At 41.9% G+C, this 13,835-nt stretch overlaps 1 protein-coding gene across 1 annotated transcript in view; it reads right to left on the reverse strand.

The window, feature by feature from the left end:
- The window catches only part of Trip4 (thyroid hormone receptor interactor 4), a 77,761-nt gene that overhangs the window by 14,556 nt on the left and 49,370 nt on the right, over positions 1–13,835 (reverse strand). The gene's annotated exons all lie outside the window — the stretch shown is intronic.

Genomic DNA, 13,835 nt, shown 5'->3' on the forward strand with positions numbered 1-13,835 from the left:
CGTTTTGTTTTGTTTTTCTCTCTGGGTAGCCCTGGCTGTCCTGGAATTCTCTCTGTTGACTAGGCTGGCCTCAAACTCCTAGTGCTGTGATGAAAGGCATGCACTGCCACCACAACCCAGAAGGATGTATTTTATATGTGTATGAAACTATTAATAAAAAAATAATAGTTTTAACAGTAGTTCTCATTTACATTCCCTTCAAAGTGGCTGGTAATCCTAAAACTCTAGAGGTTAACACATCAAAGCCAGGCATGGAAACAATGCCTGCAATCCCAACATTAGAAAGTAGAAAAAAGGGGCTGGAGAGATGGCTCAGTGTTAAGAGCTTTGACTGCTTTTCCAGAGGTCCTGAGTTCAATTCTTAGCAACCACATGGTGGCTCACAACCATCTGTAATGAGATCTGATGCCCTCTTCTGGTGTACATGAAGACAGCGACAGTGTACTCACATACATTAAATAAATAAATAAAAATAATTAAAAAAAAAAAGAAAGGGAAGCAAGAGGATAAGAAATCCATGGGCAGCACTGGCTAAAGAGCAAGTGTGGAGAACACCACCTACAGAAGAACATGGCAGTCCAACCAAGCAACTAGCCTGACATCCTGAGGGATGGAACATTACCTTAAAGTTCTGCTCCTTAATCTTCATCCCAGTGCTTGTTATAAGTGACAATATATACTTAATTCTTTTCTTTTTGCTTCATTAGTACTTATTCAATATATGGTTACATAATAAAATATGAGAATAAATTTGCTATGTAACACAGAAGACTAGATGATAAACCAAGATGTCTTCAATAGAATGCCAGAAAGTGAGGCCACAAGTCCTTCTAGGTCAAGCAGCTCACCTCTCCAAAGCCTTGGTTTGTTTGGGGTAAAATTAACCTGTCTCATCAAACACTTGATTCTACCAACACCAGGCCCGTTGTGCTTGTCCCTCTGTTGTCCAACTCTCCCAGCATTATCATGAACTAGATCTCTACATGTCCTTACACTGGACTACAGCAGTCTTTCCACCTTCAGAATCTTTCTGTCCATCTTTCACATTTCGACCAATGAGTTTTCCTTCGGCAGGGTTCTTATCACCTTACTGCTTCATAAAAACTTTCAAAACACTCCTCCACACTTCCCAGCTCACTAGAGAAACAGACCCTCCCTCAGTGCTCCATCGTCCTGGACAATCTACCATCTGACCATAACGACTCCTGTCTGCTGGTGCTTCCTCTTTACTCACATGCTTTGTGAGCCCAACAGATGGGCTTGCCACACTAGCCACACAGACCCTGACTTCCCGCCCATGCCTTTGCTTCATCTCCTCACCACTTTGGAATGTGCTTTTCTACCAACTACAGAGGACAATTTCAACACCAAATCTCAACTCTATCATCTTTTGCCATATAGGTTACTCTAAGTTTTATGTAGGGTAATGATACTTAGTTTAAAAAGTTTTGGTGTTGTTTACTTTGTTTTACTTTATGTATATGGTTGGTTTGTCTGCAAGTATGTCAGTGTACCACTGAGGCCAAATGTTAGAACCCCTGCAACAAGAGCTACAGACATTGTGTACTAACATGTGGGTGCTGGGTACTAAACCTAAGTCTTCTGGAAAAGCAGTCAGTGCTCTTAACCACAGAGCAAATCTCCAATATCTTTTTGTTTTTGATACAGAATCTTACTGGGAGGCACAGAACTTGCTTTATGGACCAGTATGGCCTTGAATTTACTTGAGATCCACCTATTTCTAATTCTCAACTGCTGGGATTAAAAAGTGTGTGCTACTGAGCTGGGTAGTGGTGACACATGCCTTTAATCCTGGCACTCAAGAGGCAGAGGCAGGCAGATCTCTGTCAGTTTGAGGTCAGCTTGGTCTATAAAGTGAGTTCTAGGACAGCAAGGGCTACACAGAGAAACCCTGTCTCACAAAAGTGTGCTTCCATGCCTGTCCCAAATTGTCAAGAGGTTTAGGAAATAACATACATGCGCAGGAGTGTAGCACATATTTAGTGATGAGTATGATATTGTTTGTTATTATTATCCAAAGTGAATACAAAGATATGGAATTTCTTCTGACTAGAAATTATATTTTCCCTCCTTCAAGTCCTGAAAAGGTAGTGTCTCCCTCCCTCAGGCCTTGCAGACTCTTAGGTCTCACAATGCTACCAGACTGGAACTTTGGAATCCTGCAGTCTTCTTGCCTCAGCCTGAAGAATGCTGGCATTATAGGGTTGTACCCCCATGCCCAACAACTTTTGGGCAGAGGCTATGCTCAGTGCTGCAGTACCCGTACAGCATGCTTACTGTGTTTACTCCAGCAACCACAGCAAACACAAAACATACCCATCTTCACTTCCGATCTTAACACACCTATCTAGTAGACTTGCAAACATTCGAGGGTAGAACCTACGGCTAATTTTTATCACTTCCTTTAGTAACTACAATGCTGTCGAACTTATACTGGGCACTCAAATATTTATTGATGGGTGGATAATTACATAAGTAAATATTTTTCCTTCCTTCCTTCCTTCCTTCCTTCCTTCCTTCCTTCCTTCCTTCCTTCCTTCCTCCCTCCCTCCCTCCCTTCCTTCCTTTTTATGCAGGATCTCACTATGTAGCCGTGGCTGGCCTGGAATATATACAGATCTACCTGCCACTGCCTCCTCACGGCTGGGATTAAAGGCCTGCATTACCACTGCTGGTATGTAAGAAAGTCTTAAGAAATTTATGTTCATTGTCAAGTAATGAGCTATTGGACTGGCAAGATGGCTCAGTGTTGATAAAGGAGTTTGCTACTACACCTGATGACCTAGGTTTAATTCTCAGGGCCCAAACAGTGAAGAGAACTGACTCCTGCACACTGTCTCTAATCTACACACATGTGATTAATGTGCCTCTCCCCAAAATACATTATTTACTATATATATGTGTATGTATGTGTGTCTGCGTATGCATATGTGCTCCTATGAGCACAGGTTCTCACAAAGGCCAGAAGTAGGTGTTCTATCCCCTGAAGCTGGAGTTACAGGCAGTTGTAAACAATCTGATGTGGGTGCTGGGAACCAAATTTGGGTCTCCTGGAAAAGCAGCAAGTGGTCTTAACTGCCAAGTCATCAAACATCCCAGAAAGAGAGAGAGAGAGAGAGAGAGAGAGAGAGAGAGAGAGAGAGAGGAAGGAAGGACGGACGGAAGGAAGGATGGACAGAAGGAAGGACGGAAGGAAGGAAGGACGGAAGGAAGGACGGACGGAAGGAAGGAGATCGATCGATCAACCTGGGCAAACGCCTCAACACTTCAGAGCACTTATTGCTCTTGCAGGTTTGGTTCTTAGCCGTCCATTTCCAGAGGCTATAACACCCTTTCCTGATCTTAACCAGCTATACATACATACAGAATACATACACACATACATACATACATACATACATACATACAAACAAAAAACGCTTGTAACCATGAAGTAAAATTAATAAATATGAAAAAGACAAGGAAATATAAAAACCTTGTAAAAAATGTTACTACTAAAAATTTATTACAGGAAAATGGGCATGGTGGTGCACACTTTTAATCCCAGCATGCAGGAGACTGAGGCAGGCAAACCTGGCCTCCACAGGAAATTCCAGGAGAGCTACACAAAGAAACCCCATATCAAAATAGAAAAGGGAAAAAAAAAAAAAAAAAAAAAAAGCTGGGCTGTGGTGGCACAAGCCATTAATTCCATTGCTTGAGAAGCAGAGGTAAGTGAATCTCTGTGAGTTCAAGGCCAACCTGGTCCTCACAGCTAGTTCCAAGACAGACAAGGCTATACCAAAAAACCCTGTCTTGAGGAAAACAAACAAACAAACAAACAAACAAACACTACTGGGGCTGGAGATGAAACCAGGCTCCATTCCCAGCGCCCACATGGTGTCTCACAACCGTCTCTGTAACTCCAGTTCCAGGGAGACTGATGGGCCTCTTCAGGATTCCACAGGCACCAAGCAGTGCATATACACACACAGAATTTATCACATAGAGCATTAGAAAAAGTAGCACTGGGGTACAGAAATGGCTCAGGAGTTCAGAGCACTGCTGTTCATCCAAAGGAAGAACTTCACTTTAAAGCATAAACACGCCCACACAGAGTTATTACTTAGACCATTTTCAAGTGGATGCTTGGACTCAAATGGCAAGCAACAATAACCACAGTATGTTCTGACTACTACAACTCTAATGAATGTTCTGGTCTTCCTAAACATCCTATTATAAATTCTCTCTCTCATTCAAGTGACCTGTGCTTGGAGGCTGTTAATGACATTTTCCCCCTTTGTTGGGTCTTAGATAACAGCTCTCAAGTTCTCTTAAAAATATTCTGAAGTACATGTACAGGTAAATTCTGCATTAGAACTATCAGACTAATACGAGAGTTTGGTTTTTCAGGGCTAGAAGTCAAATCATATATACTAAATGTGCTCTGCCACTGAGTCATACCCCTATTCCCTCACAGACTTCAATTCATATATATTGATTCATAGATTATATATGAATTATAATATATACATTATACACATTATATATATAAAGACTATGTAGCCCATTGTCAACCTGAACTCATTCCTGAGTACTAGAATGAACCACCACTCCTTGCTTCCCTCACAAATTTAAAAACAGAATGTAGAAACTTGGTATTTTCATGGCTAAGGAGTTCATGTTCTAATTCTCGGATTCAGAAGACCCATCAGTGACAGAAGAAGCTCACAGTTTCCACACAAAGTGGCTTCTGCAGTCTTCCTGACATCTGTGCTGCTTAAATGGTTGTAGGGTTGTTTTGTTTTGTTGATTTTTGTCTTGTTTTATTTGTTTGTTTGGTTTGGTTTTTCAGAACAAGGTTTCTCTATATAGCTCTGGCTGCCCTAAAAAGAACTAGCTCTGTGTACCAGGCTGGTCTGCAATTCACAAGAGCCACTTGCTTCTGCCTCCCTTGCTGAGTGCTGGGATTAAAAGCATGCCAGCCTGGTGCTTCGATGCTATTAAATAAGGTGGAAGAAGTCATATTCTTCTCTCCAAGAGACTGCAGTTCTACTCAAGTGTCAATTACTAGATAGGGGACCCAGCAGAATCTTTCTCAGCATAATTCCTTGAAGATAGGATCTGGTCTGTTACAAAAGCCTTAACATCAAATAGACTAATGGTCTGAAAGCTGGCACAAGAGAAATGGATTCTGTTGGGAAGAAATAGAATAATCAATGACCTTGGAGATTTCAGACAAATCTGAATTTCTTTTGAAGGCAGGGATATAAATAGCACAAAAAACACAGACCTGTAAAAACAAAGGCCACCAACTCAACTCCAGGGCTGAAAACTTGTTAGGTCTGGAGAACTACTCACAACCACAGCTGCTAATGGTTATGGATTTGGCAATCAAAACGCCTTTGTTAAAAAAGTTTTAACTGCCTCTCTATTGAGGTTACAGACCACAGCCTTGATGCATTGTTGCAGTCAACATCCTCCCTGCTGTTCTTGAGAGCTTACATCTGCTGCTGGCAGATAAAGTGCTGGCAGACAGCAGGGGCTCCTTCCAGGGGAATACAGGAGCAGCTCTGAAAAGATGGCTCTCATCTACCTATCTCTCTGTCAGCATGCAGCCCTTTCTCTACATCTCTTCCTGTCTGGGTTCGTCCCCTGACATTAGTCAGAGGAGGGTTGAGGGTCTAGTGGGAATCTTTTTTTTTCCTGGTACAAACTAGACATGCTGGCTAAACTGGCTTTAAAAGATAAAAGGAGTGGGATATCATTTGAGATGTAAACGAATGGAATGACTAATTAAAAAAAAAGATAAAAGGAAGACAAGTTCTTAAGCCTGTTCAGCGCATACTTTTTAAAGGACACTTACAATGTAATGCACTTGATTTTACTTTTTTTCGGGGAGGGGGGATTACAAGAAGGGTGTTCTGTGTATCCCTAGCTGTCCTGGAACTCGATCTACAGAACAGGCTGTCCTCAAACTCAGAGATCCACCTGCCTCTGCTTCCCAAGTGCTGGAATTAAAAGTGTGTACCACCACTGCATGGTGATTATGACATGGAATGAGTCTTTCTGTTGTTCTTTAATATTTATGTAGGTATTTTATGTGCTGTGAGTGCTCTGCACTGTATGCCTGCATGTCAGTGCTCCTAACTGCTGAGCCACCTCTCCAGTCCTCGGTTCTTATTCTTTTAAGAGAACTAAATAGTCAATCTAATATATTTTAATTTATTAAAGACAGGACAAGGGCTGGAGAGATGGCTTGAAGGTTAAGCGCACTGTCTGCTTTTTCAGAGGTCCTGAGTTCAATTCCCAGCAACCTCACAGTGGTTCCTAACCATCTATAATGAGGTCTGGTGCCCTCTTCTGGCCTGCAAGCATACGTGCAGGCAGAATGCTGTGTACATAATAAATAAATAAATCTTTAAACTTTTTTTTTTTTTTTTTTTTTTTTTTTTTTTAAGATTTATTCATTTATTAAGTACACTGTAGCTGTCTTCAGATACACCAGAAGAGGGCATCGGATCTCTTTACAGATGGTTGTGAGCCACCATGTGGTTGTTGGGAATTGAACTCAGGACCTCTGAAGAGTAGTCGGTGCTCTTAACCGCTGAGCCATCTCTCCAGCCCCAAATAAATAAATCTTAAAAAAAAAAAAAAAAAAAAAGACAGGGCAAAAATGTGAGGTCAGCAATAAATTACCCAGTTTGTTTGGGCAAGGAAAACGTTAGCAGCAGAATGTTGAAGAAGACTGTGGTACAAGTCACATAGGAAGTTAGTATCAGCTAGCCGGAAAAAAGTTGGTAGTGCCAGTTTTTCAAGGAAAATGGACTTCAGCTGGTTGATAAGAATAGATGTTGAGATGCTGAAGACAGGGCAGAAACTGTTTTCTGGATGGTTCTTTCTCAATAAACTGAGCTTACAGAGAATAAAGGAAAGCCTGGCCTGTGCATCCTAAATTGTGCATGCCAGGACTATGGCTCTGTAGTGTGTAAACAAAGGGGAGAGGAAAGGAACGCAGTGGTAGAGCATTTGCCTAGTATGCACAAGATCCTGGTTTTGACTGCTAATGCTGTTTCAGGGAGAAAAGTGTTTAGGAACACTGTACCTATTATCTACCACTCAGAGAGCCTTAATTGATACTTGTATATTAAAGACTCTGAGAAACTCTACGGTAAACAAATCTGTTTAATCCAAAGATGTTTCCTAGATGTGCACTAATTTTAGGGAACACCTACATAAAGTATTTTGTGAAATCCTAGGATAGAAAGGTTTCCCCAAAATACCAAAAATTAGTCTAAGAGTGGTAGAGCACTTGCCCAGAATGAGAAAGGCCCTGGGTTTAATCCAGTGTACTATATAATGAGAACTTTGATTTCCTATAAAAAAAAAAAAAAAAAAAAAAAAAAAAGAGTATGTCCTCATTTTAATCCCAGGTGCAGGATATGGAGCGGCTTCAGTCTGTCCACACTAGCTGACTATGTTTTGCTTCATGCTCTAGCAGAGGTGCGATTTCACCAGCCACAGATAGTGTCTGGAATTATGTGACAATTCTGGGGGCTTTTCAGAGGGTATATAACTGCTAGGGCCCCAAGACTCATGGTGGGTTATTGTTGGTTGTCATTTGGTAAGTAATCATATGTAAAGATGAAACAAGAAGAAATTAGATATGCTGACATCGAAGATCAAACTTACCCCAAGGAACTAAATGTCTTTAATTAGCAGGATTTAATCTAATGATCTTGTCGACCTCTGAATTTATTCAAGGATCTCTTTCCTTCCCTCTCTATTCTTTTTTCTCTCTTATCTAGTGTTAGGGGTTGAAGGATAGAAGAAAAGTTGTGGAGAAGGAGAGAAAAAAGAAGAACCCACAAAATAGCAAAAGACTGGTTATAGTACCATAAATCAAACACTGAGATGTCTCAATGATAAAGTGATTGCTGCTAAAACATGAGGACCTGAGTCTGAAGCCCTAAAATTCACCTGAGTTTGAAGCCCTAAAATTCACACCAAACACAGAAGCACCTGTAATCCCAGATCTTCTACTGAGGGTTGCAGTGGGCAGAACAAAAGACAGGTACCATTTTTTTTTAAAGTGACAGGATCTGAGTTGGTAAGATGGCTCTGAGGTTGAGAGCACTGACTGCTCTTCCAGAGGTCCTGAGTTCAATTCCCAGCAACCACATGGTGGCTCACAACCATCTATAGTGAGAACTGGTGCCCTCTTCTGGCATGCAGACATATATGCAGGCACAACACTGTGTCCATACTAAAAAAATAAATCTTAAAAAAAAAAGTAACTTGAGCCATTGGAATGGAGCAATGGCTCAGTGGTTAAAAGAGCTTCCTGCTTGTCCAAAGGATCTAAGTTGTCTCCTACTACCCAAGTTAGGTGGCTCACAACTGCCTATAACTTCAACTCCTGGGGACCCTGACACTTGTGGCTTCGTAACTCATGGGTACATACACATCTAAAACATGTCAATTCTTTGTGGCACTCAGGTATATCATCGCCTACCTGCCAGCTGGTGAGAAGTTTGCACGTTGGTGCTCCTTTCCCTGAACTCAAGAGTAATCCAGGGAAATGAGCCCCTGCCAATCCCAGTTGGCAAGAAGGACCCCAATTTCCCATGTAGTGCCTGGCCAGCATTTATGGGATAAAGGGTCCTCCTAGCTTACAAAGTAAAACTTTGACCCTTGGGCAAGCACTCCCTTGAAAGCGACTCTCGATCCCCTCCCCTTCCAGGCTTTTGCAGCTGTTTAAAGAAACTCTCAGGCCTGGGTAGAGACGCTTTCTGATGAGTCCAGGACTCACTATACATGGCCTCTAGAGAGTCTGAGTGATGACTTGGGCATCTAGCCTGGCAGAAATTTTACGTGTTGAGATTATTCTCAGGATGCCATTATGAATAATTCAATACCTCCCCTCATGGGTAACTTTGTTTTCAAACTCAACTTCTCTTAGCTATGAGGCACACACCAGATGACAGTACAGCCCTCGATCCAGTTAATGAACTTTCTCAGATAGAAATACTGAGATAGACTGGGTTGCTATTCCTCTAACTCCTCCACCTTTATTAGAGAGTTTCAGGACATTACTCAGTCTCATAGCTTGACTTTCCATGCTGTGCAGATGATGTGCTCTATTTAGATGTAACCAATCAATATAGCCCTCAATCTTGTCAGAAGTCTGGTAATTATTAATATACTTAAGTTTATGACAGACAGAATCTCCCGAAGCCTTTAACAGTTTGCCCCACAAGGTCTCAGAAGATAAGAACACCTTCTTTAAGAGTGTTTAAGAGTTCACCTGGGGGGCTGGAGAGATGGCTCAGCGGTTAAGAGCACCGTCTGCTCTGTCAGAGGTGGTTAAGAGCACCGTCTGCTCTGTCAGAGGTCCTGAGTTCAATTCCCAGCAACCACATGGTGGTTGTAAAGAGATCTGTAAAGAGATCCGATGCCGCCTTCTGGTGTATCTGAAGACAGCTACAGTGTACTTATATATAATAAATGAATAAGTCTTAAAAAAAAAAAAAGAGTTCACCTGGATTGTGTTATAATAAACCACTGAGAAACACAGTGGACAAAACTGGAGACCCTCAGAGTCAAGTGATTTATCTAAATCAAGGTGAGTCATTTCTCATGGCACACGTGTCCATTCCACAGAGGAAAAGCTCTGCATCTTCTGGGCTTGAAAGCCAGACCGACTCCGCCCAAGTTGCCATGAAGACCACAGAGACCACAGGAAACTGTTAGCTAAGGGCTCTGTCATTTTTAAATATATATGATTGCTAGACTATGGTTTATTCTTCTCCAGTTTCTGACTACATCAACAGCTAAGGTAACTGTAGCTTAACTAAGAAACAGACTTCTAGACTCGGTTTCTAGCAACTAGTTCAGATGTAAGCACACAGGTGTGATCGGTTATTTCCTCACCTAAACTCAGCTTTCATGTTAAATGCTTCATATTTCCTCCTCTTGCTAAACTCACCATTATATGACCAACTATAATCACAAATTCTTGTTCCTTCTGCACCACAAAAAGCTCATCTTAAAGAATGTTCATGCTGTTAAGTCATGTTGTTATCTCTTTTGTAAACTTACCAGCTACAGGAAACCCACTCAGACCCACCTCTCATGGACCAAATAGACTCCACCCAGATAAGTGCATCTGCCTAAAGTTCCCACTTACTCCCTATTCCAGAGGGTGGGATTGCTCTGGGTTTCATCTAAGAAAAAGATCTTTCTCCCAAATGCACTTAATCTTATTCTCTACCTATAACAAATATATGTGTGTGTTTCAGCATCTTGTCAAGTCCAGGTGCTTACGACACCCGGGACAGCTGCAGAGAAGCCATCTCCAGATGTTCAATCTCCTCTCACTGATGCTTCTATTGGACCTGTTCCTTCACCCCTATCCTCAGATGGTTCCACAGACCCTAGACAACAAGGAAACAGCCAACTCTAAGGCTGGACAAACATCCCATACCCACTTTTCTAGGTTCCTTAGAGACTGTCACCCCCAAACAAGCAGGAAGTAGTCAGAGATCACAACGACCCTATTCCTGCTCTGCCATCACCTCTAATTTTTTTTTTAATTAAACCAAAACAGGAGAATGTTAGCATTCTCCCTAAACTCCACCCCCACAGTTACCTGGCAACAGCTAGGTATGCCTGACTCTATAAAAGGGGCTGCTTGCTCCCTCCTCTCTCTCTTGTCCTCTTTTGCTCTTACCTTCTTCCCCGTTTGTCCCCTCTCTCCCCATTCCCTTTCCCTTCTCTCCATGTGCTCATGGCTGGCTTCTGCTTCTCTCTCTCTCTTTCTCTGCCCTACCACCCTTTCAACTCCCCTCCCCATGCCCTGAATAAACTCTATTCTATACTATATCATCGTGTGTCTGGTCCCTTGAGGGGAGGGGGGGAAGGACTGTCTCAGCACAGGCTCGCTGAGGCACTCCCTTCCCCCAGACTTCCATAGAACACATACCCCTCTCTCTTTATCCTTTTATTAACACAACAGTTGTATAACACACATAATTAACAAAAAATTAAGCCAGGGATTGGTGGTGCATGCTTTTAATCCAAGCCCTGGGGAGCAGGCAAAGAGAGACAGGTAGATACCTGTCAGTTCAAAGCTACAGAGAGTTCCAGACCATATAGTGTAGCCCGGTCTCAAATAAAAACAAGTAAGATTAGTCTAATATCTACTCTGAACATACAAAAAATAATGAAATTACAGAAAAACGGATGAGATTCCAGTGTTCCATGAAACCTACTAACTCCTAGCATTGGTCTAAGTTCATTGCACACTTCAGAGCAATCCATAAGGAGAGCTGCCAGACCTCCACAATGAAGCATGTGGGAGGATTCTGTTTCTACATACTGTCATCGGCAACCTCACTACAGTAAATCCAAGCCTAGGGAAATGCATCATGCTGACCTGAAGGAAGAGTGTCCTTGAGAAGACAAGAGTTGTTAGTTAGAGTTCTAATCACAGCAACTCTCCCCACACACCTTAATACTCTATTAGGAATATAGTTTTCAATGTTATGGTTTGAATTTTAAAAATGTGCCTTATAGGCTCATGTACTTAGTCATGTGGTCCCCAACTACTGCTGGGAGGTTGTGAGGGGATGGATGGTGAATAAGGAGCACTGAAGGTTGGCCTCCGAAGGTCATAGCCCTAACTGTGGTTCTTCTTTCTCTGCCTCACGATCTGCTGTCAGACATAGCAGGACATAATTGGACATTACCTGCCATGTCTTTCCCACAGTGTCCTCTGAAACCATGATCTCAAATTAATCTTCTATCCCTTAAGCTAGCTTCTGTCAGGTATTATAGCATAGCAAAGAGAAAGGGAACAGATGTATTTATTTTCATGTCAGAAAGGAGGAGCATGACAGTTAAACAAACTGAGGGTAGAAAGGAAGCAGAAGAATAGGACCAGAGCACTGAGATGAAAGCCTCCACGTTTCCAGGGCTTTGTCTAGGAGTAGCTTATATAGTAAGCACAGAACAAAAGACTAGGCGTCAACTATCCCACTTGAATGCATGCACCAGACAGATAAGGACCCAGAAGAGGCTGAGGAGGCAACACTGAGAAAATCACCGACGGTGCTGGTGTTGGTGGCTGTAACAGCTGCACCTAGGAGGCTGAAGCAGTAAGATCTGATCATCTTCAGCTAGGGATGGAGTTTGAGGCCAGCCTACACTATGAGAGACCCAGTTTTAAAAAACAGAAAACGGGGGCTAGAGAGATGGCTCAGCAGTTAAGAACACTGACTGCTCTTCCAGAGGTCCTGAGTTCAATTCCCAGCAACCACATGGTGGCTCACAACCATCTGTAATGGGATCTGATGCCCTCTTCTGGTGTGTCTGAAGACAGCAACAGTGTACTTACATATAATAAATAAATCTTAAAAAAAACAGAAAACAAATGACATAATAGAAGATTTGGTGGCACATACTTGAAATCCAGCGTATGGACCCTATCTTGAGAAGAGGAAGAGAGGTTGGGGATTTAGCTCAGTGGTAGAGCGCTTGCCTAGCAAGCACAAGGCCCTGGGTTCGGTCCCCAGCTCAAAAAAAAAAAAAAAAAAAAAAAGAGAAGAGGAAGAAAAGAAGAAAACAAAAGGAGGCCAGGTATGGTGGTGGCCATTTATAATCCCAGTACATGGATTTTGGATTCCTGGATCTAATGTCCTCTTCTGCCTTCTGTGTGTGGTTGCTGTATGTGGTACACAGGCATACAGGCAGGGGAAACTCATACATATAAAATAAAAATAAAATACCCGCCTCTACAAAACTAAACCTGGCTCTTATCCCCTCTTACCCCCTCCTGTTCTTTCTTCTTTGCTGCTCTGGCCCCTTTGCCCATTCCCCCACCCCCACATGCTCATGGCCAGCCACCTTTCCTCTCTTCTTCTACTCTTCTCTCATTAAAACCCCTCCACATGGAAAAAAACAAAAAACAAAAAACAAAACAGAACAACAACAACAACAAAAAACCTAGACTTGTAAGGTTGACACAGGAAGACCGAAAGTTCAAGACTACCCTGGGCTAAACAGGGATACCTGTCTCAAAGATGAAACTCAAAGGCAAAAACAAGCCAAAACAAAAACAAACTGATAAAAATATAAAGAAATCTAGGAAGATAGGAACTTCTGGCTAAAATCTCTAAGGGAAGAATTGAGGGGGTTGGGTAGCTAAAAACAGTAAATTAAATCAAAACAAAACCCATTCAGGATCTGGGCATAATGGCACATGACTTTAACCTCAGCTGTAGGGAGGCAGAACCAGGTAGAGCTCTATGAGTTCAAGCCTAGCTGTATCTACATGGTGAGTAGAACTACATGGGAGCTACTATACGAGCCAGAGCTACATAGGAAGATCTTGTCTTGAAAAAAAGAAAAAAAGAAAACACAAACTATTTGGGAGGCTGGGATATAGTCAGCATTGGAGTATCTGACTAGAATGTAAGAAAAAAATACCTGGAAAAATGAATTTACTGAGGAAAATTTAATTGAAGTACATTTTCATGCACAGTAGTAGAAGCCCTATTGTTTAAATTAACTGCTCAAAGAAAAGGAAAACAATACCATCCATAAGACAGTTTCTGCTCCAAGGATGGATTTGGCTGCTTTGAAGTCCTCCCAGTCTGAGCCCAACATACTCTGCATTTGAAGCATTTGCTAATGAAATTAAAGTGTTCTGGTGCCCTCTACTGTTCAAAAGTATGTTTTGAGTCTTGCCAATTTAATGTTTAGAGATTTAAAAAACTTATATATAAAACAGACTTGTCTATTGAGTTCAATGGTCTGGAAGAAATGCTTCAGAA

Source organism: Rattus rattus, chromosome 8, assembly GCF_011064425.1.
Source record: "Rattus rattus isolate New Zealand chromosome 8, Rrattus_CSIRO_v1, whole genome shotgun sequence".
NCBI classification, from domain to species: Eukaryota; Metazoa; Chordata; class Mammalia; order Rodentia; family Muridae; genus Rattus; species Rattus rattus.